This window comes from Arachis hypogaea, chromosome 8, assembly GCF_003086295.3.
Source record: "Arachis hypogaea cultivar Tifrunner chromosome 8, arahy.Tifrunner.gnm2.J5K5, whole genome shotgun sequence".
Classification (NCBI taxonomy): domain Eukaryota; kingdom Viridiplantae; phylum Streptophyta; class Magnoliopsida; order Fabales; family Fabaceae; genus Arachis; species Arachis hypogaea.
Window position 1 is genome coordinate 24,525,036 of NC_092043.1, and position 26,582 is coordinate 24,551,617.

Sequence of the window (26,582 nt, forward strand, 5' to 3'; positions counted from 1 at the left end):
TTTTCACATTTAGGAGGCTGGCCATTCGGCCATGCCTAGACCTTTTTCTCTTATGTATTTTTCAACGGTGGAGTTTCTATACCTCATAGATTAAGGTGCGGAGCTCTGCTGTTCTTCATAAATTAATGCAAGTACTATTATTTCTCTTTCAATTCACGCTTACTTCTTTTCCAAGATATACTCTCGTACTTAATTCAGTTAAGTCAGAATGAAGGGGTGATCCGTGACAATCATCCACTTTCTTCATTACTCACTTAGCCAAGATTCGCGTGCCTGACAACCACAAGTGGTCTACATGATGTTCAACGTAGTCATTAGATGACAGCCAGAGTATGGTCTCTTGGGTCTCTGATCCACAGATTTGACTTGCCTCTCCTAACAACAGAGCATTCGAATCCATGAGAATAGAACCTTCGTGGTAGAGGCTAGAACCAATAAGTAGCATTCTCAAGATCCGGAAAGTCTAAACCTTATCTGTGGTATTTCGAGTAGGATCTGGGACGGGATGACTGTGACGAGCTTTAAACTCACGAATGTTAGGCGCAATGACAGTGTGCAAAATGATAGAGAGATCTTGTACTGACACAAGTGAGAACTGACAGATGATTATCCGTGCGGTAGTTGTGCCTGGTATTTTCCATCCGAGACGAGAAATCCGACAGTTGATTAGCCATACAGAAACCATACCTGGACCATTTTCACTGAGAGGACAGATGGTAGCCATTGACAACGGTGATCCACCAACATACAGCTTGCCATGGAAGGGAGCACGCATGATTGGATGAAGACAATAGGAAAGCAGAAGTTCAGAAGCAACAAAGCATCTCCGAACGCTTATCTGAAATTCCCACCAATGAATTACATAAGTATCTTTATTTTAATTTACGTTTTATTTATCTTTCAATTATCAAAACTCATAACCAATTGAATCCGCCTGACTAAGATTTACAAGATGACCATAGCTTGCTTCAAGCTGGCAATCTCCGTGGGATCGACCCTTGCTCGTGTAAGGTTTTATTACTTGGACGACCCAGTGCACTTGTTGGTTAGTTGTACTGGAGTTGTAAAAAGTGTGATCACAATTACGTGCACCAGGTAACAGTGCCCAAATATCTAACATGTAATGTCTTGGGAAAGCCGAAGGCAATTGGTGCACGAAAATTACAATCACAATTTTGCAATTCCGCACAACTAACCAGCAAGTGCACTGGGTCATCCAAGTAATACCTTACGTGAGTAAGGGTCGATCCCACGGAGATTGCCGGCTTGAAGCAAGCTATAGTTATCTTATTATTCTTAGTCAGGATATCAATAATGGTTCTTAGTTTTAATTGCGAAAAGTAAAAGAGCATGAAATAAATACTTGTTATGCAGCAATAGAGAATAGGTTGGAGTTTTGGAGATGCTCTGTCTCCTGAAGTTCTGCTTTCCTACTGTCTTCTTCTTCACACACGCAAGACTCCTTCCATGACAAGTTGTATGTTGGTGGATCACCGTTGTCAATGGCTACCATCCGTCCTCTCAGTGAAAAAGATCCATGTACATGGCTAATCATCTGTCGATTCCCACTTATGTTGGAATAAGATCCATTGATCTTTTTGCACGCTGTCACTGCGCCCAACAATTGTGAGTTTGATGCTCGTCACAGTCATCCCTTCCCAGATCCTACTCGGAATACCACAGACAAGGTTTAGACTTTTCGGATCTCAAGAATGCTGCCAATTGATTCTAGCTTATACCACAAAGATTCTGGCCTCACGGATTTGAACATTCTGTTGTCAGGGGAGGTAATCAAACTCGTGAACTAGAAACCCAAGAGATACACACTCAAGCTATTACGGATAGAACAAAAGTGGTTGTTAGGCATGCGTTCATAAGTTGAGAATGATGATGAGTGTCACGGATCATCACATTCATCACGGTTAAGTGCGAGTGAGTATTTTAGAACTGAAACAAGTGTGATTGAATAGAAAACAGAAGTAATTGCATTAATTCATCAAGACACACAGAGCTCCTCACCCCCAACCATGGGGTTTAGAGACTCATGCCATGGAAGATACAAAATTCGGATGTAAAATGTCATGAGGTGCTGAATGAATCTCTAAAAATAGTTTTTATACTCAACTAGTAACCTAGGTTTACAGAAAATGAGTAAGCTAAGATAGATAGTACAGAAATCCACTTCTGGGGCCCACTTGGTGTATGTTTGGGCTGAGCAATGAAGCTTTCACGTGCATAGGTTATTCCTGGCATTTAAATCTAGCTTTTGTGCCGGTTTGGGCGTTTAACTCCAGCTTTTAACCCAGTTCTGGCGTTTAACGCCAGAATATGGTAAAAAGTTGACGTTAAACGCCAGTTTGCGTCATCAAAACTCGGAAAAAGTATGAACTATTATATATTTCTGGAAATCCCAGGATGTCTACTTTCCAACGCAATTGAGAGCGTGTCAATTGGGCTTCTGTAGCTCCAGAAAATCCATTTTGAGTGCAGGGAGGTCAGAATCCAACAGCATCTGCAGTCCTTTTTCAGCCTCTGAATCAGATTTTTGCTCAGGTCCCTCAATTTCAGCCAGAAAATATCTGAAATCACAGAAAAACACACAAACTCATAGTAAAATCCAGAAATGTGATTTTTGCATAAAAACTAATAAAAATATACTAAAAAGTAGCTAGATCCTACTAAAAACTATATGAAAATACCCCCAAAAAGCGTATAAAATATCCGCTCATCAGCAATCCTAGAACTTCCGGATTTAACCAAAGCGTATAAACAATCTAAACCATGAGGAATGTAAATATGCTACTATTTTAAGGATCTTCAGACTAAACAAGTATCCCCTTTCCAAATCCTGCAAACCTCCCAACCGCCAACAGTAATTTAAATGCAAGCACAAGTATATCAAGCAAGGAAATGCACAGGTCAGAAGCAAATAAGACAATTAAGAAAGTAGCAAGTAATGATGCAGTCAAGTAGGCAATCCAGACAAATCACGTATAATGCATATGATACATGCATGTCCTAGTCGCTGATGAGTCTCATCTGTCAGTTATAAAGCTAGCCCGACAAGTCCTAGTAGCTAACCATTGCACTGTCCCTCTGTCATGCATCCCCAACTCGAGTTATCTCATAACATAAACATAATATATAATCTAACACCCTCACTGGTGTATATTTACGGGGGCGAGCTCATTTCAGAACTTTCACAGTGTTCGGCCATACTTACAACATAGGGTCAGCATAGTATCAAGTCTCCACCTAGAGCACGTGGTGGCTAGCCATTACTTTCACCTAGGAAAACTCGTATCTTAGATAGGTGGATTGCAATAATCATAATACTCAAAAATCCAGCATATATGCATTAATATCACAGCCATACATTAGCATTCATCTCAGCCATCCGACTTACAAGTCATAATTCATACTCAGCCTTAATCATCATCATACATGGCCAGTCAGCTCATTTCATACTTAGCCATTCAGCTCATAGCATATACAGCACTCCACCATCCTCCTCAAGAACTCGTATCATCATCCTTCATCATACTCATCATAACACCCCTTTTCTTCACCCACAAGTTACCCTCTCCCCTAGCTTTCTCTCAATCACTAGGCATTTTGTACCAATTTAAGATTTTAAGGGATGAATTTGGGGGTTTATAAGTCTGAAATAACATCTCGAAAGGTTACGAGCTTGTTAGGAGTGCGAAGAACTTGAAAACAAAAGCTTTAGAAAAGAACTAGGTCGCGTGCGTACGCACAAGGGTGTGTGTGCGCATGCCCAGGAATATTTTTAAATGTGTGCATACGCACAGGTCTGTGCATACGCACAGAAAGCAAAATCTCTATGGTGGGGCGCGTACACAACACGTGCTAGCACTGCCACCAGTGCACCATTCCCAACGTGTGCGTGGGCACAGGCCTGTGCATACGCACAGCTTGAAATCTTTCGTTGGTTGTGTGTGCGCACAAGACGTGCTAGCGCTGCCACCAATAGCCCTGTCTCTGCGTGTGCGTACGCACAAGACTGTGTGTGTGCACAGGACCAAATTCTCACAGAGTGTGCGTGCGCACAGAGCTGTGTGTACGCACACAAACCAGAAATCACAAATTCTGCAGAAGTTGCAGAATTCAGATTTTTAACCCAAACTTCCAACGATCATATCTCCTTCCACAAAATTTGGATTTCCACTAAATTTAAACCATTTTAAAGCTTATAAAATCATCTTTCTATCGATATAAAAATCATCAAAGTTCGAAAAGAATTGCTCAAGATATGATCCGGTTGAAGTTCATCAAAATTCCCATTTTTTACCAAAACTTATAAACTCCCCTTTTTAAAACATACACCTACCAAACTCATTCAAAAACCAGCCAAAGTCAATAATTCAAAACCAAATACTTCCATCCACTCATCCAATCATCAACCCACCAATTCCACCATATTTAGCCAAATCTCATATCATAATCAACATTCCATAACTCAATTCAATCTTCATTCTTTCCCCTCTCAATTTCCAAAACAACAATCAATTTTATCAATCACCAAATATTTTCACATATCAATATCATACTCCAAAAACATGCTCATCAACAAGAGCCTTACCCTTTTCATCAATTAAACACATCAATTCATATATCCATACAACATCACATACTTTACCAACCATTATCACCATCACTCATATATTCCACTCAATTCAAATCATCCAAACAATTACATCAACATTTCACAATCAACCGAAATACATACATAATAATACAACTCACATCATCTATTAATCACCTTAATATTTCTAAATCTTATCCTAGGGCCACTAGCCTACGTTTTCATAATCACATTAAATTACATTTTAGATACAGAAAATCGAAACCATACCTTGGCCGATTCCTGTTCCACCCGGAACACTCTCAAATTCAACCTCCAAGGTTTCCAAAGCCTCACCAATAGATTTTCCATACAAGGCTCCCTTCCAAACTTTCAAAAATCACCAATCAAGCTCCAAAATACCCATATATAATGCCTAAGCCACAATATCACATAAAAACACAATAACTCAATCACTAAATCACAAAATTTCAATTCTTTAGCTTAGGGTTGAGAATATCACCTTACCCAAGGATCTAGGAAGCAAGGACAAGCCTTCCCTTCAAGTTGATTTGATCCTATAACACAAAGGAGCTCAAAATCTCAATATTTATGCCTATGAAACTCAAAACTAGGGGCTAGAGTTTGAAGAAGAATCTGCAAGTTACCTCAAGATTGCTTGTGTGGGTTTTGTAGAGCTCGCCGCTGCAGTAGCGTGGCTGCAAATGGTGCGTCAATCGGACCTCCGGATTAAAAGTTATGATCAATTGAAGTTGGAGCAAGGTGACGAGAATAACTATTGTACGGTTTAGAATCAATCAAAACAAGAATCAATTCGTTGGTGGCATAGTCCAAACCAACAATGAATTCTCTTAATCAAATGTCTACAAATTCTAATTAACCGAGAGTACTTAAACCTCGGGTCGTTCTCCTTAGGAACGCAATTGAGGTGTTACTTCTTTGGTTGTTACGGCCAAAAAGGGATTTTCAAGCGAGAGATCAAAGATTAAAAAAACTAAGAGATCAAAAACTAAGTAATGAGCAAAATTGTAATTAATGTATAAAAGGGGCCTTGACTTGGGAGGGAAGATCCAAGGAATCCTATCATCGTCATAACCACAAATACGGTAATTATGATGAGTCAATCTTGCCTAGTTAACCCCAACCATCGAGAAGTAAGTCAAGCAAGCATAATTGACCTTAGTCCATAAGTCCTAACCAACTTACCAAACTATTTGATAAAAGGCTAGCGTCAATGGAAACAAGAGTCAACTAACTACCCAAGAATTACCACTAAATGTCGGACATTATGACTCTAGTATCCTAGGAACTCAAACCACAAGCCAAGGTGTGAAAATCTACTCAAAATCTAGAGTTGGCATTTTCACAAACACCTTGTGTGCATAAAAGTAAGGTATGGAAAATTGCAAAAAAAATAGAAAACTATAACCAACTATCAACAAAACCAAGTATAAATAAGCAATCAAACATAAAGGAAGCATAGAACATAAAATTCATCAATCAAAACTCCGAGAACTCAAAATTGCAAGTATAAACAAAGCACTTGAACCAAGAGGAAATGAAAATAAAGACAATGTAATTAAAGAGGAAATGAAGAGTACTTACAAAAGAGTTGATCAACATCCAAAATTAAAGCTTGCTATAAAATGCTACAATGGAGATGAGAATTAAAATAATAAACCCTAAGAGAGTAATGCTACACTACTTCTACTCCTACTCCTAATTACTCTCTAAAACTATCTAAGTGAGCTCCCTTTACTAAGTGTTGAATCCCTCTTATATAGCACTCCAAATTCAGCTCCAAGCCTTCAAAATTTGGGCCAAAAGCCCTTAGAAAATGCATAGCACGCGTCTCATTAACAAAATCACATGCAGGGACTTATGTGGACGCACACATGGAAATCCTCGCTTGTGTGTACACACGCACACTTCGCTGTGTGTGCTTTTCCTTGTTTTCTTCATGTTTTCTCCCATGTACATGCTTTCTTCCACTTTTGGCCATCTATTCTTGCCTTCAAGGCCTGAAATCACTCACAAAACATATCACGGCATTGAATGACATAAAAGTGGAATTAATTCGCTCTATCAAAGCACAAAATTGCATGTTTTCACATTTAGGTTCAAATTAGGGATCAAACACAAAAAGTATGCTATTTGAGTGCTTAAGTGTGAGTTCATGTGCTAGAATTCATCCAAATCAAGGCAAAATATATCAGAAAATATGGACTCATCAATTCTCCCACACTTAAACAATAGCATGTCCTCATGCTAAACCAACAAGGAAAATGATCAAGAGGGGTAATCAACTTATTAAATGCAACTATCTATATGCATGCAAGTATCTATATATTATCTATACATGTACGTCTATCTATAGTATCTATATGAAATTGGTGAAAGCAAACAATCAAATTCCCAAGAAAGTATAGACAGTTAGGGCTGAGCAAGGAGATAATCCAATGCATCCAAAATCTAAAGAATTGATTTAACTCAACAGAATGAAGCAACTTGCAAGAATGTATGATAAGAAGCATGGAAACATAGTGTTGAGTAACTGAACCCTCACTAGGTGTGGATACACTCTAATCACTCGGTGTTTAGAGTTTCAATCACTCAAGTCTCTTCCTAATCATGCTTTCAAGGATTTACTTTTCATCTAACAATCGAGAAGAAATTGATGCATGAATGCAATTATCATGAGGACTTCATATGGGTGTAATGGGGTTAGGGTAAAGGGGGGACAGATATGGCTAAGTGGACTAAAATGATTGAATCCTTGATTAATTTAAGTTCTCACTCAACCTATATCAACCATATCAAATACAAAATGCAACCTAACTTCCCATCATACTTTTTATACATATTCATGTATGCTTTTCTCACAAAACATCACATATGCAATTCTTTATTCATTTCTTTCCACATTAGGGTGACTTTTGTACTCTTTTTATGATGAAGAGTTTTTTTTTTTTTTGAATTGCATATGGTTAAATAGTTCATACATAAATGTTCCCATTTTCCAAAATTTTCAATGAATACCTAAATTGAACATTTTCTTTTACTACCAATGTTTCCCAAAATATTTTCCCACACTTAAATGCAACACACTCCTCAACCTAAGCTAATCAAGGATACAATCCAAGGTTAATCATGGTTTTCTGCTTAAGGTTGTGATGTGCTATGATCAAGAACAATGGGGTAAATAAGCTCAAAGGGGAAAAGCATTATATGATCATTGTAAGGGTAGGCTATATGGGAAAAGTAAGCTTTTAAACGAAGATGGCCTCAATCATGCTCAATGCAATTCAAGATATCAATCATTAGAAATAAAGAATCAAGAAAAACCAAGATCGCAATCATAGAAGAGATATAACACACAATGAACAAAATTAATGGTCAAAATCTGTAACCACTCATTCAAGCTCAAAACTCTCAAGGTATTTGTTCTTTACTTATCTATGTCAAAAATAATCATTCAAGCAAGTTTAAAAATAGTTTTCTAATCAATTTAATAAAATGCCTTTGAAATAAAATTCTTGAAAATTCTTGTTGTTTTTCACCAAAATTATTTCCTATATGTATGTATGTTGTGGTGGATGCAAAATTTTTCAAAATTTCCCAGCTCTTTCCCTAATTTTCAACAAGCAAAAATTAACATGAACAATTAAGATCGAAATGGGCTAAGCACAAGCTATTCACATCATCCAATCACAATCCATATCTATACTATGTATCATGCAATATCAAATGCAACATGTATATATATATACCAAAATAAAAGTGCAATAGTCAAAGTACTATAGATATCCACAAAAGCATCATAAAGACTAAAAATAACTAAATGACAAGTGTTTAGAAGAGAATATTTACACCCACAAATGGAAGATCTCCCTCACACTTAGATGAAGCACGGTCCTCCGTGCTAAGAATGGAACGGGGGTGATCAACTCAATGAAGCTCCACTGTCTGACGATGGTGTGTGGTGGTGACGCTGGCAGACAATGATATCAGTGGACGGCCATGGTGCGGGATCTGCTCTAGGCTCAGCTACAACTGTCTCCACTGCTCTCTCAGCACTCAGCTCGGGCTAAGCTGTCGGCTCCTCAATCATCTCACGTGTAGGCTTCTCAACTGTGGCCTCTGCTGTTGTCTGCGCATTCGGCTTATCTGCCCGGCCGGCTTCAGCTGCTAGCTCTTCTTCTGCTGGCTCCTCATGCTGGGGCTCAGGCTCTGGTGTGTTCGAAGAAGGTGGTCCAGGATCCTGCCTGTCAAACTTCGCCATTTTTGATGCCATGGCATCTTGGCTAGTTTTACTAGCCATTTTTTGTATGCTTTAGGTTGGTTTCATGCATTTTCTTAGGAAATAAGCAAGTATTTGGTTGAAAATGCAATCATACCATGATTCAAGCAAACATTGTGAATTTTGAATGATTTCATGAGAATTATGCATGAATTGAATGATAAATTGGATGATACATGATCCCATGATTACGAGCAAGACTTTGATGTACTTTGTTGGATTGATTTCAGGTAACAAGAAGCAGAGAAGAGCCATGTTAGTGGCTATGTTAGTGCCACTAACGTGGCTATTAACATGGAAGAAAAGAGAAGCCCCAACGTTAGTGAGAAAGTTAGTGGCATTAACTTTGTGGAAGGAAGGGGAAACGCCAACGTTAGTGGAAAAAGTGAGTGCCACTAACGTTTACGAAGCAAAAAGACCCACATTAATGGCCACGTTAACTACATTAACATGGAAGTTAACGTGGAAGGAAAGGGAGATGCCAACGTTAGTGGAAATGGTGATCTCCACTAACGTTTGCGAAGCAAAAAGACCCACGTTAATGGCCACGTTAACTACATTAACGTGGAAGGAAAGGGAGATGCCAACGTTAGTGGAAAAGGTGATCTCTACTAACGTTTGCGAAGCAAAAGACCCACGTTAATGGCCACGTTAACTACATTAACGTGGAAGTTAACGTAGGCAAAAATCTCACCTGGCAGCCTGACCATACCTTCTTCAAAAAAGAATAACTTGAGCCACAAAACTCCAAATGAGGTGATTTCAAAAGCATTGGAAGGTAGGATTCCAGAGCTTTCCAAGAATATATGACACTACATGGTGGACACTAAATTTGAGGGAGAAAACCTGCCCCGAAAGTGCAAAGATGAACATGGTATCAACCTATAGTAAGGCCAACTGACCTCTTCACCTTCCAAGAAGTGTAACTCGAGCTGTAGAGCTTCAAATGATGCGCTTTTAAATGCATTGGAAAGTAAACATCCAGAGCTTTCCAAAAATATATAATAGTATGGGGTGGACATTAAGTTTGAGCTCCAGAACCTGGCAACATTAAGCACGTGATCGCTAGCGTTATCGTGCCTCACGTTTTCCAGTAACGCTAGCGACTGTGCCAGCGACCATGTCTACTTCAAAGGAGCATAACTTGAGTTACAGAGGTCCAATTGAGATGATTTCAGTTGCATTAAAAAGCTGACATTCAGAGCTTTCCAAAGATATATAATAGTCTATAGTAGGCATGAAATTAGAGAACAAATAAGAGACATCTTTTAAGCCCCAAAAACACCAATTGGTAACAAGTGCAACGTTAGCCATAATAACTTTGGCACTAACGCCACACTTGTAGCGTTAGTGTGGCTAACGGCAGCATTAACGCTAAGCACCTGGACCTCAACTTGATTCACTTCTCTCTCAAGTCCACTTCAAAGCTCAAGCAAGTAAGCCCACAATTGTCAACCAATCAAGGCCACAAGAAGCATCTAGAATAGGAATTTTCATTTATTTGTAATTTGATTTTAATTTCATTTGTAATTTAGGAGAGCCTAGATAAAGGCCTTAGTCTTTACATTCTAGACACTGGATGGGAAATTGAAAGAAGCGGGAGAGAGTGAAGACCAATTCGAATTTCTGTGAATTGGCACACTCCAAGGGGAGTGGGTCTTCGGACCCCTCCCCTCAACCACTCTTCTTCCTTTTCTCTTCTTTTCTTCCTTAGGAGTAGTTTCTTTTAGTTGTAATTTTTATTTATGAACTTGGAAGTTTCAATTTCAGTTTTCATCTTCATCTTTACTTTTCTACACTTTCTTTCTTTTCTATTTTGGTAGAGCAATGATCAACTAACTCTTTTCATTGGGTTAGAGAGCTCTATTGTGATTCAATGGATCAATTGTAGTTCTTATTCTTCTTTTTCTTTCTTTTCTCTTGATTTTACTAGAGAGCTTTTGATCTTCATCCAATTGGGTAATTGTCTTGGAAGAGAAATTGCTCATACTTGGATTTCCTCGGAACCTTGGAAGAGGAATGAGGAAATCATGCTAGAAATGCTCTCTCACATTGGATTAGGTTGGGGGTTGGATGGATATTGTGACATTTAATTCTACCAATACTTTGATCTATGAATGTGTGTGGTATAATCAGTGACCAAACTTCATCTCTTCCCATGAGCAATTAAATCAAGGAATTGGGAAATTGTTCAAGCTTAGAGAGATTGGATTGCCAAGGAATTAGGATCCAATCACTTAAGATTGCCAAGGAGATCAATGAATGCATTGATTGAGGAAGAGATGAGAATGAACTTGATCTGGAGGATTGCAATATCTCTTGATCCCAATGTTCATTTTATTTTTAGTTCCTACATTTACTTTTCTTGCCATTTTTCTTTTCTGCACTTTATTGCTTTCTTTACTTTTATGCCATTTACATTTCCTTGTTACTTATCACTCCAATATGATTCGTCTAACTAGGATAATCAATTAACCATTGATTGCTTAATCCGTTAATCTCTGTGGGATTCGACCTCACTCTTTTGTGAGTTATTAATTGACGACAATTTGGTATACTTGTCAAAGGAAATTTGTTGAGAGACAAATTCCCATGCATCAACTATCCACTGGAAGTGGCGAGCGTTGCGGCGCTCGAAACGGTGCAGGGTATCCAAAATCTCCCGACCCAACTCATAAGGTGTCTGTAATCGGGGTACAGGCACAGGAGGTGCTGGTGGAGCTGATGGCTCTGCTTCTGCTGATGTAGGCTTAGAAGTCTTTTTCTTCTTCAGAGGTGGTCCTTCGAAGTCTCTGTATAGCAGAAAGGGCTGCTTATTGATGTAGGCAGACATCCGGTCTGTCGGACGTGTCTCTACACCAGATAAGGCTGCAAATCTGGTGATCAATGATGGAAAGGGAACGTTGAATTTCAGCTGTAGGTTTACCTTCATCATCGATTCTCTGATGAGGGAAAGAACAGAGATCTTCCACCCTTCCAGAATAGCCCATAGTATTACTGCCACCCAGACTCTGATATGCGTGGCATGCTTGCTCGGGAGGATGTAATCGGCGATAATCTGCTGCCAGATCCTCACCTCTGGGTTGAGGTTAGTGCACGCAATGCTCAACGGACTGACATTGTCCCCTTTACTGTACTCCCATCTAGTTTCAGGCTGGCCTATCTTTTCCAGGACCACATCCAAGGAAATCTTGCCCGATGAGACATCTTTCATTACTTGAGTGTAAGTGTCATGAGTCAGAGGAATATGTGGAATATCTAAGAGGGCCTCTAAAGCAGTGTCAAAGGTGTCCAAGGTGACACCCCTTAGGAAAACAATTTTGGCATCCCTCTTTAGAAGATTCACGTAAAATTCCTTAACCAGGTGGTCATTTACTTCCACCGGGTTGGATTTTACAAATCTCCAACGGTAGAAATCAAGTCGGTTTAGGATCGCATCCGCATATTTCTCAGGTAGGTTCATCTTTCTCTCATAATGAAAGACATGTTTTTCTAATTTTTTATATTGCTCCTAGGCTTTAGCATTGATGAATGTGTCTGGTTGGTCACTTGGGGGTACGGGAGGATGGTGAGCCAAAGGGTTGGCTTTCTCCTTCCCTTCACGAGCCATCCTGAAAAAGAAAAAAAAAGACAGAATACAACTCAGGAGAAACAAATAATATTCACAGAAAGGAGAAGGATATAATCAAACAATTCAAATAATAGCCATCAGAATAAACAAACATTCAATCCAGGAAAAACATGTGTAAACAATCCATGGTTAAAAAAGAGAATTATTTACCCAAGATCAAGTAACCTAAGTAACAAATCAAAGAATGAACAACAATTAAGGCATATGTGTGATTTAGGTGCTTTATGTAAGTGAATTGAAGTTTGAAGAAATTGATTATTGCAACCGTGCTTGAAAAATGAAGGAAATTTGCAAAAATCAACACAGACAGCAAAAGATCAAAATCACAGTCGAAGCATGGCATATTCATGTTAAGAAAATAGAAAATGACCACATGTACATAGCTTCTTGTCCAAAGCAGTGGTCGCTTGCAAAACAAGGTGCATTGCTAAAAAACTTAAAGAAACAACTTGCTATGTATAGGGTCAGGGATGTTCAAGAAGTATGAATATGCAATTGGTCAATTCACAAAAAAGAAAGCAATGTATGTACTGCTGCAAAAGGTACGAACAGGTTCCAAAAATTCACTTTTAATGCATGTTTGGTGTCAAAACGAAGAAGTATAGCAGTCAGCACATAGTGCAGTAATTTAGCATGGAATGCACTTAGAAGTACCAACATAAGGATAAAGATTATTCAATGTAATCCAGATTGGTTTGAAAAACAAAATCAGCAAGCGAGTGCATAGTTTGCATGCTAGTCAGCAAAGGAGGTGATGCATAACAAAAGCAATATCAAACAAGATAATCATGAAGTGAAATGAATTTCAATTCAATATTTTAGCATGAATTCATAGTGCATTAAACCAATCATCTTAGGCATCATTCCCAATCTGCCGAAAATGCGCCATTATGAAATAGATAAGTGCACAATGATGAAGTAACAATGCCAAAGGGAAGAAAATGCAAAATCTATGTTGATTAGACACTGAGATTGGTTCAAGAATCCATTCAGGCATTTTATTAGGCAAGATATGTGCAGAATTTGGAGAGTAGAAATCACAGTTCATTAAACATGGTAGCAGTTACAGTTTGATAACACAGCACTCAGTCTCAGCAAGATTGTTCAGCAAAGTCAGCTAGCATCACATATCTAATTCAGAAATCATAAGTCATCTAGTCCTAAAACCACCTAAATTCTAAAGCAAAAATTAAAAGCAGGGATGAATATAGCAGTAAAAAAAACAAAAGAGAAGGGGGGGAAAACAGGGTAAAAGTGAAACCTGGAATACAGAGGAGAAAGGGAGCAGACGAAGGGGAGGGGACGAACAGAAAGTCATGGCGGCACAGAGGTTCGCCGCCGCTGGTCCTATCACAGGAACTGGGAGGCGCGCCTAGGGATGGCGCTAGAGGAGATGCGGCAAAGACAGGGACGAGGGAGAAGAAGGGCGAAATGCAAGTGAGAGAGAGAGATAGAGAGAGAGAGAGAGAGAGAGAGAGAGAGAGAGAGAGAGAGAGAAGGAAGAGAGAGAGAGATACGGCAGCGTGGTGGTCGCCAGTGATGGCTAGCGGAGCAGAGAGGCAGTGGGTTAAGAGAGATGAAAAGAAAAGGGTTGGGGTGGTGGAAGGAAACTGAAGCACGAGTCCCTTTTCTTTTCGAATTAACATTCAAAAAGTGACCTGTGCGGACGCACAAAGTCGTGTGTAGACGCACACAGGGGAAAAAGGTAGGTATGCGTGCGCAAAAGCTCGTGCGAACGCTAAGAACTGAAGGTGGAACGCGACCTGTGCAGACGCACAAGGTACGTACGCTCGCACAGAAGATGAAAAAAGGGGCTGGTGTGCAATCGTACAAGGAGTGCGTTCGCTGCGACCAAAGAGATGTGCTTAGGTAACTGAAAAATAGGGGGCCTGTGCAGATGCACAAGGCTGTGCGCACGCACAGGTCCCTGATCCTGCAACAGAAAATATGCCTCTAGGGCATCAAACTTGACATCCAAAATAGGTTTTCAAGTTCCAAAACATCACAAAACTCCCAAGAACGCATTATTTACCAAAATTAACTAACAACCATCAAAATAAAGCTAACAAACTAAGCAACATAACCAACTTATTCATGAAACAAAAGTTAAAAGAGAGAAAGCTAGAAGGATATTACCATGGTGGGGTGTCTCCCACCTAGCACTTTAGTTTATAGTCCTAAGTTGGACTTGGTGAGGAGATCCTTGTTAGGGCGGTTTATGCTTCCACTCCTCTTTGAATCTCCAACCAATTTTGCTATTGATTTGACCTCCGGGGTCCCATATGAAATTCTTCAAACTCTCAAGAGACTTCAAGCTAGCAACTAGGATCCTTAATTGTTGACTCTTAAGACCAGTGACTGGATCCTGTACTCGAATTCCTCTATCACCATTGACATGCTTGTGCACTACCCAGAATCCACCAATTTGACTCTTGCACCAAATTTGAGCTCCAAATGTTAGATTGGCCCTTTTGATGTACGCACCGTTCCCTTGCCAATCAACATTGTTCTCTTCACCATTCACCACTCCAAGAAAGAATTGAAGTTGAACATCCGTTTCCAAGGCGGCATACTGATGTGGGCCTAGAAATCTCGTTGGAGAGCTTTTCACCCACTCAATTCTATTGAGCACAATTGTCTTCATCTCTTGGCAGCTGAAATCTTCCTCAACCTCTTTTGAATCTTCCTCATCATCACTCAACTCAAAATTTGGAGGTTGTGTGAAATCCACATCAGCATCTCCTTCCAAATCTACTTGTGGAGACTCATGAAGGTTATCGAAGGAATTACCCAAGTTGGACAAAAAAATCTTGGATGATGGAATCCTCTTGATCAATTCCTACCAACTCTTCATTTGACCCCTTTTTCACTTCATCTTGTAACTTGACATCTTCTTCTTGATTTTGCACTATTTCTTTCACTCCACACTTGTCACTTGGTTCCATACATTCATCCACTTGAGTTTCTTGCTTGTGACATGAACGCAATGAAGCTAAATGATCCAAAGCCTTTGCTAAGGTGGACATGGTGAGCTCTTGCTTCTTCTGGAACTCTTGTTGTCCTTGAATGAGCATGAGAAGTACGTCTTGTGTGGCTTGATCCGTATACGCAGATGAAGATTGAGATGATGAAGGTTGATGATGAGCGGATAATTTGTACGCTTTTTGGCATTGTTTTTAGTATGTTTTTAGTATGATCTAGTTAGTTTTTAGTATATTTTTATTAGTTTTTAGTTAAAATTCACTTTTCTGGACTTCACTATGAGATTGTGTGTTTTTCTGTGATTTCAGGTATTTTCTGGCTGAAATTGAGGGACCTGAGCAAAAATCTGATTCAGAGACTAAAAAGGACTGCAGATGCTGTTGGACTCTGACCTCCCTGCACTTGAAGTGGATTTTCTGGAGCTACAGAAGCCCAATTGGCGCGCTCTCAACGGAGTTGGAAAGTAGACATCCTGGGCTTTCCAGCAATATATGATAGTCCATACGTTGCCCAAGATTTGATGGCCCAAACTGGCGTTCAAAGTCACCCTCAGAAATCCCAGCGTTAAACGCTGGAACTGGCACCAAAATGGGAGTTAAACGCCCAAACTGGCATAAAAGCTGGCGTTTAACTCCAAGAGAAGTCTCTGCACGAAAATGCTTCATTGCTCAGCCCAAGCACACACCAAGTGGGCCCGGAAGTGGATTTTTATGTCATTTACTCATTTCTGTAAACCTTAGGCTACTAGTTTTCTATAAGTAGGACCTTTTACTATTGTATTGAGATATCGAGGGGTAGCTATCTTCATTGTTATGCTATCTTAGATCACTGGGAGGCTGGCCTCATGGCCATACCTAGACCTTGTTCTTATGTATTTTCAACGGTGGAGTTTCTACACATCATAGATTAAGGTGTGGAGCTCTGCTGTACCTCGAGTATTAATGCAATTACTATTGTTCTTCCATTCAATTCCGTTTGTTCTTGTTCTAAGATATCACTTGTTCTTCAACTTGATGAATGTGATGATCCGTGACACTCATCATCATTCTCACCTATGAACGTGTGACTGACAACCACCTCCGTTCTACCTTCGATTGGGTGAATATCTCTTGGATTCCTGATTGCACGATGCATGGTTGATCGCCTGACAACCGAGTGCTCGCCTGACAACCGAGCCAACCATTCCGTGAGATCAGAGTCTTCGTGGTATAGGCTAGAACTGATGGCGGCATTCAAGAGAATCCGGAAGGTCTAACCTTGTCTGTGGTATTCTGAGTAGGATTCAATGATTGAATGACTGTGACGTGCTTCAAACTCCTAGCAGGCGGGGCGTTAGTGACAGACGCAAAAGAATCACTGGATTCTATTCCGGCCTGACCGAGAACCGACAGATGATTAGCCATGCTGTGACAGAGCATAGGAACATTTTCACTGAGAGGATGGGAGGTAGCCACTGACAACGGTGAAACCCTTGCATAAGCTTGCCATGGAAAGGAGTAAGAAGGATTGGATGAAGACAGTAGGAAAGCAGAGAGACGGAAGGGAAGGCATCTTCATGCGCTTATCTGAAGTTCCTACCAATGAATTACATAAGTACCTCTATCTTTATCTTTGTGTTTTATTCGTCTATCACTATATCCATTTGAGTTTGCCTGACTAAGATTTACAAGATGACCATAGCTTGCTTCATACTAACAATCTCCGTGGGATCGACCCTTACTCGCGTAAGGTTTATTACTTGGACGACCCAGTGCACTTGCTGGTTAGTTGTGCGAAGTTGTGTTAATGCCATGGTATTGAACACCAAGTTTTTGGGGTTCATGACCGGGGATTATGAGAGTTGTGAAAAGTATTGTTCACAATTTCGCGCACCAAGTTTTTGGCGCCGTTGCCGGGGATTGTTGAGTTTGGACAACTGACGGTTTGTTGCTTAGATTAGGTACTTTTTCTTCAGAGTTCTTAAGAATGAATTCTAGTGTTTTGGACCGAAGCTTTCTTTGAAAGCTTGGCTGGCTATGAAGCCATGTCTAATTCCTGGACCGGAGTCTTAGACTAGCATTGCACTGATTCCTGGAATTCTCATTAAGAATTTTGATATCTTTTTCCACTTAATTTTTGAAAAAGCACAAAAAAAATTACAAAATCATAAAAACCAAAAATATTTCTTGTTTGAGTCTAGTGTTTCATTTTAAGTTTGGTGTCAATTATATGCATCCATTCATGTGTCTTAAGGATCTTCAAGTTGTTCTTGATGATTTTCGTGCTCTGATCTTTAAATTCAATTGACTTGAGTGTTTTGTGTGTCTCATATGCATTCTCATTTTGTTAGTGTCAGTGGTATGCAAACTGCTAAGTTTGGTGTCTTGCATGCATTGTTATTTGATTCTTGTTGCATTTTGATTTATCCTTATTATTAAAAATCCAAAAATATTTGTAATTTGTGTCTTTTCAAGTCAATAATACAGAAGAATTGAAGATTCAGAACATTCAGCAGAGGAATTGCACAGAAAAAGCTGGGCGTTCAAAACGCCCAGTGAAGAAGGACAGACTGGCGTTTAAACGCCAACCAGGGTACCTGGTTGGGCGTTTAACGCCCAAAGAGGTATAGTTTTGGGCGTTTAACGCCAGGATGGCTAAAGGGGGAAGATTTTGTTTTCAAATCAGATTTTTTTTCAAGTTTTCAAAGTTTTTCAAAATCAAATCTTTTTTTTCAATTCAATTTTTCAATCAAATCTTTTTCAAAATCAATTTCTTTCCATTTTCAAAGATACTTACTATCAATTAATGATTTGATTCAACATTTCAAGTATGTTGCCTTTTCTGTTGAGAAAGGTTTAATGTTTGAATCATATCTTTTCTTGTTAGTCAAGTTTTTAATTTTCAAAATCAAATCTTTTTAAAATGTTTTTCAAATCATATCTTCTCAATCACATTTTTTTAAAACCAATCATATCTTCTTAACCACATCGTTTTCAAAATAGTTTTCAATCAAATCTTTTTGATTTCTAATTTCAAAATCTTTTTCAAAAATCACTTAATCTCTTTCCCACTTTCATTTTCGAAAATCAAGTAGTGTTTTCAAAAATGTTTTCAAAATCTTTTACTTAATTTTCGAAAATTACTTCCCTCCTTCTCATATCCTTCTATTTATGGACTAACACTATCCCTTAATGCAAAACTCGAACCCCATCTCCTTTGATAAGTTCGAATTTTCTACTTCTGTCTTCTACTTTTCTTTTCCTCTGACACCTAAAGGAATCTCTATACTGTGACATAGAGGATTCCACATTTTCTTGTTCCCTTCTCTTTCTTATGAGCAGGAGCAAAGACAAAAACATTCTTGTTGAGGCTGATCCTGAACCTGAAAGGACCTTGAAGAGAAAGCTAAGAGAAGCCAAAGCACAACTCTCTTTAGAGGACTTGACCGAATTCTTCAAAGAAGAAGAACCTATGGCAGCCGAAAACAACAACAATGCCAACAATGCAAGGAAGGTGCTGGGTGACTTCACTGCACCTACTCCCGATTTCTATGGGAGAAGCATCTCTATCCCTGCCATTGGAGCAAACAACTTTGAGCTTAAGCCTCAATTAGTTTCTCTAATGCAACAGAATTGCAAGTTCCATGGACTTCCATTGGAAGATCCTCATCAGTTTTTAGCTGAATTCTTGCAAATCTGTGACACTGTCAAGACTAATGGGGTTGACCCTGAGGTCTACAGACTTATGCTATTCCCTTTTGCTGTAAGAGACAGAGCTAGGACATGGTTGGACTCTCAACCTAAAGAAAGCCTGGACTCTTGGGAAAAGCTAGTCAATGCCTTCTTGGTAAAGTTCTTTCCACCTCAAAAATTGAGTAAGCTTAGAGTGGAAGTCCAAACCTTCAGACAGAAGGAAGGAGAATCCCTCTATGAAGCTTGGGAAAGATACAAACAATTAATCAGAAAGTGTCCTTCTGATATGCTTTCTGAATGGAGCATCATAGGTATTTTCTATGATGGTCTCTCTGAATTGTCCAAGATGTCTTTGGATAGCTCTGCTGGAGGATCTCTTCACCTGAAGAAGACGCCTACAGAAGCTCAAGAGCTGATTGAAATGGTTGCAAATAACCAATTCATGTACACTTCTGAAAGGAATCCTGTGAACAATGGGACTAATCAGAAGAAAGGAGTTCTTGAGATTGACACTCTGAATGCCATATTGGCTCAAAACAAAATATTGACTCAACAAGTCAATATGATTTCTCAAAGTCTGTCTGGAATGCAAAATGCACCAAGCAGTACTAAAGAAGCTTCATCTGAGGAAGAAGCCTATGATCCTGAGAACCCTTCAATGGAAGAGGTGAATTACATGGGAGAACCCTATGGAAACACCTATAATCCTTCATGGAGAAATCATCCAAATTTTTCATGGAAGGATCAACAGAGACCCCAACAAGGTTTCAACAATAATAATGGTGGAAGAAACAGGTTTAGCAATAGCAAGCCTTTTCCATCATCTTCTCAGCAACAAACAGAGAGTTCTAAGCAGAATACCTCTGACTTAGCAACCATGGTCTCTGATCTGATCAAAACCACTCAAAGTTTCATGACTGAAACAAGGTCCTCCATTAGAAATTTGGAGGCACAAGTGGGTCAGCTGAGCAAGAAAATTACTGAACTCCTTCCTAGTACTCTTCCAAGCAATACAGAAGAAAATCCAAAAGGAGAGTGCAAGGCCATCAACATGGCCGAATTTTGGGAGGAAGAAGAGGCAGTGAACGCCACTGAGGAAGGCCTCACTGGGCATCCACTGGCCTCCAATGAGTTCCCCAATGAGGAACCATGGGAATCTGAGGCTCAAACTGAGACCATAGAGATTCCATTGGACTTACTTCTGCCATTCATGAGCTCTGATGAGTATTCTTCCTCTGAAGAGGATGAGTATGTCACTGAAGAGCAAGTGGCTAAATACCTTGGAGCAATCATGAAGCTAAATGACAAGTTATTTGGAAATGAGAATCGGGAGGATGAACCCCCTTTGCTCACCAAAGAACTGGATGACTTGTCTAGGCAGAAATTACCTCAAAAGAGACAGGATCCTGGGAAGTTTTCAATACCTTGTACCATAGGCACCATGACCTTCAAGAAGGCCTTGTGTGACTTAGGGTCAAGTGTAAACCTCATGCCTCTCTCTGTAATGGAGAAGTTAGGGATCTCTGAGGTACAAGCTGCAAAAATCTCACTAGAGATGGCAGACAACTCAAGAAAACAAGCCCATGGACTTGTAGAGGATGTTCTGGTTAAAGTTGAAGACCATTACATCCCTACCGATTTCATAGTCCTAGAGACTGGGAAGTGCATGGATGAATCCATCATCCTTGGCAGACCCTTCCTAGCCACAGCAAAGGCTGTGATTGATGTTGATAGAGGAGAGTTGATCATTCAAGTGAATGAAGAATCCTTGGTGTTTAAGGCCCAAGGATATCCCTTTGTCATCATGGAGAGGAAGCATGAAGAGATTCTCTCAAAAACAGAGCCCCCACAGTCAAACTCTAAGTTTGGTGTTGGGAGGCCACAACCAAACTCTAAGTTTGGTGTTGAACCCCCACATTCAAACTCTAAGTTTGGTGTTGGGAGGTTCCAACATGGCTCTGAGTATCTGTGAGGCTCCATGAGAGTCCTCTGTCAAGCTACTGACATTAAAGAAGCGCTTGTTGGGAGGCAACCCAATGTTATATTTTATCTATTTTCTTTTGTTATTTTATCTTTTTTGTAGGTTGATGATCATAAGAAGTCACAAAATCAATGAAAAAAGCAAAAACAGAATGAAAAACAGGAAGAAAAACAGCACACCCTGGAGGACGCACCTACTGGCGTTTAAACGCCAGTGAGGTTAGCAGATGGGCATTTAACGCCCAGTCTGGCACCATTCTGGGCGTTTAACGCCAGAAAGGGGCACCAGACTGGCGTTAAACGCCAGAAAAGGGCAAGAAGCTGGCGTTAAACGCCAGAAATGGGCACCAGCCCGGCGTTTAACGCCAGAATTGGCACAAAACAAGATTTTGCTTGCCATTTGGTGCAAGAATGACTTTTCCTTGACACCTCAGGATCTGTGGACCCTACAGGATCCCCACCTACCCCACCACTCTCTCTCTTCTTCACCCATTCACCAATCACCTCAACACCTCTTCCCCAAAAACCCTTCACCTATCAAATCCCATCTTTCTCTTCACCACTCACATCCATCCTTCATAAAACCCCACCTACCCCACCATTCAAATTCAAACCACTTTCCCACCCAAACCCACCCATCCATGACCGAACCCACCCTTCCCCCACTCCTATATAAACCCTCCTTCACTCCTTCATTTTCACACAACATACACACCACTTCTCCCCTTCTTGGCCGAAAACAAAAGCCATTCCCTTTCCCCTCATTTCTTCTTCTTCTACTCTCTTCTTTCTTCTTTTGCTTGAGGACGAGCAAACCTTTTAAGTTTGGTGTGGTAAAAGCACTGCTTTTTGTTTTTCCATAACCATTTATGGCATCCAAGGCCGGAGAAACCTCTAGAAAGAGGAAAGGGAAGGCAAAAGCTTCCACCTCCGAGTCATGGGAGATGGAGAGATTCATCTCAAGGGTGCATCAAGACCACTTCTATGAAGTTGTGGCCTTGAAGAAGGTGATCCCCGAGGTCCCTTTTTCACTCAAAAAGAGTGAATATCCGGAGATCCGACATGAGATCCGAAGAAGAGGTTGGGAAGTTCTTACCAACCCCATTCAACAAGTCGGAATCTTGATGGTTCAAGAGTTCTATGCCAATGCATGGATCACCAAGAACCATGATCAAAGTGTGAACCCGGATCCAAAGAATTATCTTACTATGGTTTGGGGGAAATACTTGGATTTCAGTCTGGAAAGTGTAAGGTTGGCATTTAACTTGCCCATGATGCAAGGAGATGAACATCCTTACACTAGAAGGGTCAACTTTGATCAAAGGTTGGACCAAGTCCTCACAGTCATATGTGAAGAGGGCGCCCAATGGAAGAGAGATTCAAGAGGGAAGCCGGTTCAATTGAGAAGGCATGACCTCAAACCCGTGGCTAGAGGATGGTTGGAGTTTATCCAACGCTCAATCATTCCCACTAGCAACCGGTCCGAAGTTACCATAGACCGGGCTATCATGATTCATAGCATCATGATTGGAGAAGGAATAGAAGTTCATGAGGTTATAGCTCAAGAACTTTATAAGGTGGCGGACAAGTCCTCTACCTTGGCAAGGTTAGCCTTTCCTCATCTCATTTGTCACCTCTGTTATTCAGTTGGAGTTGACATAGAGGGAGACATCCCTATTGATGAGGACAAGCCCATCACTAAGAAGAGGATGGAGCACACAAGAGACCCCACTCATCATGAGATCCCTGAGATACCTCAAGGGATGCACTTTCCTCCACAAAACTATTGGGAGCAACTAAATACCTCCCTAGGAGAATTGAGTTCCAACATGGGACAACTAAGAGTGGAGCATCAAGAACACTCCATCATCCTCCATGAAATTAGAGAAGATCAAAGAATCATGAGAGAGGAGCAACAAAGACAAGGAAGAGACATTGAGGAGCTCAAGCACTCCATAGGATCTTCAAGAGGAAGAAAGAGCCGCCATCACTAAGGTGGACCCGTTCTTTGATTTCCTTGTTCTTTATTCTTCTGTTTTTCGAATTTTATGCTTATGTTTATCTATGTTTGTGTCTTGTGATCATTAGTGTCTTAGTGTCTATTCCTTAAAGTTATGAATGTCCTATGAATCCATCACCTCTCTTAAATAAAAACGTGCTTAATTGAAAAAGAGTAGAATTGCATGAATTTTGAATTTTATAACAGTTTAATTATTTTGATGTGGTGGCAATACTTCTGTTCTCTGAATGTATGCTTAAACAGTGCATATGTCTTTTGAATTTGTGGTTCATGAATGTTGGCTCTTGAAAGAATGATGAAAAAGGAGACATGTTACTGAGGATCTGAAAAATCATAAAAATGATTCTTGAAGCAAGAAAAAGCAATGAAAAAAAAAATCGAAAAAAAATAGAGAAAAGGGGAGAAAAAGAAAGAAAAAGAAATAAAGTTGTGATCCAAGGCAAAAAGAGTGTGCTTAAGAACCCTGGACACCTCTAATTGGGGACTCTAGCAAAGCTGAGTCACAATCTGAAAAGGTTCACCCAATTATGTGTCTGTGGCATGTATGTATCCGGTGGTAATACTGGAAGACAGAGTGCTTTGGGCCACGGCCAAGACTCAATAAGTAGCTATGTTCAAGAATCATCATACTTTACTAGGAGAATCAATAACACTATCTGGATTCTAAGTTCCTAAAGAAGCCAACAATTCTGAATTTCAAAGGATAGAGTGAGATGCCAAAACTGTTCAGAGGCAAAAAGCTAAAAGCCCCGCTCATCTAATTGATACTGATCTTCATAGATGTTTTTGGAATTCATTGCATATTCTCTTCTTTTTATCTTGTTTGATTTCCAGTTGCTTGAGGACAAGCAACAATTTAAGTTTGGTGTTGTGATGAGCGGATAATTTGTACGCTTTTTGGCATTGTTTTTAGTATGTTTTTAGTATGATCTAGTTAGTTTTTAGTATATTTTTATTAGTTTTTAGTTAAAATTCACTTTTCTGGACTTCACTATGAGATTGTGTGTTTTTCTGTGATTTCAGGTATTTTCTGGCTGAAATTGAGGGACCTGAGCAAAAATCTGATTCAGAGACTAAAAAGGACTGCAGATGCTGTTGGACTCTGACCTCCCTGCGCTCGAAGTGGATTTTCTGGAGCTATAGAAGCCCAATTGGCGCGCTCTTAACGGCGTTGGAAAGTAGACATCCTGGGCTTTCCAGCAATATATGATAGTCCATACTTTGCTCAAGATTTGATGGCCCAAACCGGCGATCAAAGTCACCCTCAGAAATCCCAGCGTTAAACGCTGGAACTGGCACCAAAATGGGAGTTAAACGCCCAAACTGGCATAAAAGCTGGCGTTTAACTCCAAGAGAAGTCTCTGCACGAAAATGCTTCATTGCTCAGCCCAAGCACACACCAAGTGGGCCCGGAAGTGGATTTTTATGTCATTTACTCATTTCTGTAAACCTTAGGCTACTAGTTTTCTATAAGTAGGACCTTTTACTATTGTATTGAGATATCGAGGGGTAGCTATCTTCATTGTTATGCTATCTTAGATCACTGGGAGGCTGGCCTCATGGCCATGCCTAGACCTTGTTCTTATGTATTTTCAACGGTGGAGTTTCTACACACCATAGATTAAGGTGTGGAGCTCTGCTGTACCTCGAGTATTAATGCAATTACTATTGTTCTTCCATTCAATTCCGCTTGTTCTTGTTCTAAGATATCACTTGTTCTTCAACTTGATGAATGTGATGATCCGTGACACTCATCATCATTCTCACCTATGAACGTGTGATTGACAACCACCTCCGTTCTACCTTCGATTGGGTGAATATCTCTTGGATTCCTGATTGCACGATGCATGGTTGATCGCCTGACAACCGAGTGCTCGCCTGACAACCGAGCCAACCATTCTGTGAGATCAGAGTCTTTGTGGTATAGGCTAGAACTGATGGCGGCATTCAAGAGAATCCGGAAGGTCTAACCTTGTCTGTGGTATTCTGAGTAGGATTCAATGATTGAATGACTGTGACGTGCTTCAAACTCCTAGCAGGCGGGGCATTAGTGACAGACGCAAAAGAATCACTGGATTATATTCCGGCCTGACCGAGAACCGACAGATGATTAGCCATGCTGTGACAGAGCATAGGAACATTTTCACTGAGAGGATGGGAGGTAGCCACTGACAACGGTGAAACCCTTGCATAAGCTTGCCATGGAAAGGAGTAAGAAGGATTGGATGAAGACAGTAGGAAAGTAGAGAGACGGAAGGGAAGGCATCTTCATGCGCTTATCTGAAGTTCCTACCAATGAATTACATAAGTACCTCTATCTTTATCTTTGTGTTTTATGCGTCTATCACTATATCCATTTGAGTTTGCCTGACTAAGATTTACAAGATGACCATAGCTTGCTTCATACTAACAATCTCCGTGGGATCGACCCTTACTCGCGTAAGGTTTATTACTTGGACGACCCAGTGCACTTGCTGGTTAGTTGTGCGAAGTTGTGTTAATGCCATGGTATTGAACACCAAGTTTTTGGGGTTCATGATCGGGGATTATGAGAGTTGTGAAAAGTATTGTTCACAATTTCGCGCACCAGTTGACAATCAAACTCGTAAGGGTGGGGGTTTTGGCTTTGTATGTAGTGCGGTGATGGTGTGTAAGATTGGTGACTATAAAAGTAAGTGTTTGGGTTCCATTGGGGTGCATTGTGGTGATGGTGTGAAAAAGTCATCAAGAAAACATAAACAAAAACCTACTAACAAAAGCAAACAAACAACTAAAAAGTGATATTTACACTATCAACATATTCACATCAACCAAAAGATTTAACACCAATTGCAAGGTTTCCCGGCAATGGTGCCAAATTTGATGAAGATAACAATTGTACGGTTTGGAATCAATCAGAACAAGAATCAATTTGTTGGTAGCATAGTCCAAACCAACAATGAATTCTCTTAATCAAATGTTTACAAATTCTAATTAATCGAGAGTGCTTAAACCTCGGGTCGTTCTCCCTAGGAACGCAATTAAGGTGTTACTTCTTTGGTTGTTATGGCCAAAAAGGGATTTTCAAGCGAGAGATCAAAGATTAAAAGAACTAAGAGATCAAGAACTAAGTAATGAGCAAAATTGTAATTAATGCATAAAAGGGGCCTTGACTTGGGAGGGAAAATCCAAGGAATCCTATCATCGTCATAACCACAACTACGGTAATTATGATGAGTCAATCTTGCCTAGTTAACCCCAATCATCGAGAAGTAAGTCAAGCAAGCATAATTGACCTTAGTCCATAAGTCCTAACCAACTTACCAAACTAGTTGATAAAAGGCTAGCGTTAATGGAAACAAGAGTCAATTAACTACCCAAGAATTACCACTAAATGTCGGACATTATGACTC

The 26,582-nt window shown here is 40.0% G+C and overlaps 1 non-coding gene across 1 annotated transcript; it reads right to left on the bottom strand.

Moving 5' to 3' along the window:
* Positions 1-19,374: 19,374 nt before the first annotated feature.
* LOC112708503 (small nucleolar RNA R71) lies at positions 19,375-19,482 on the bottom strand. Its single transcript, XR_003156356.1, has one exon. It is a non-coding gene; the product is annotated as a small nucleolar RNA R71 (small nucleolar RNA).
* Positions 19,483-26,582: the final 7,100 nt, after the last annotated feature.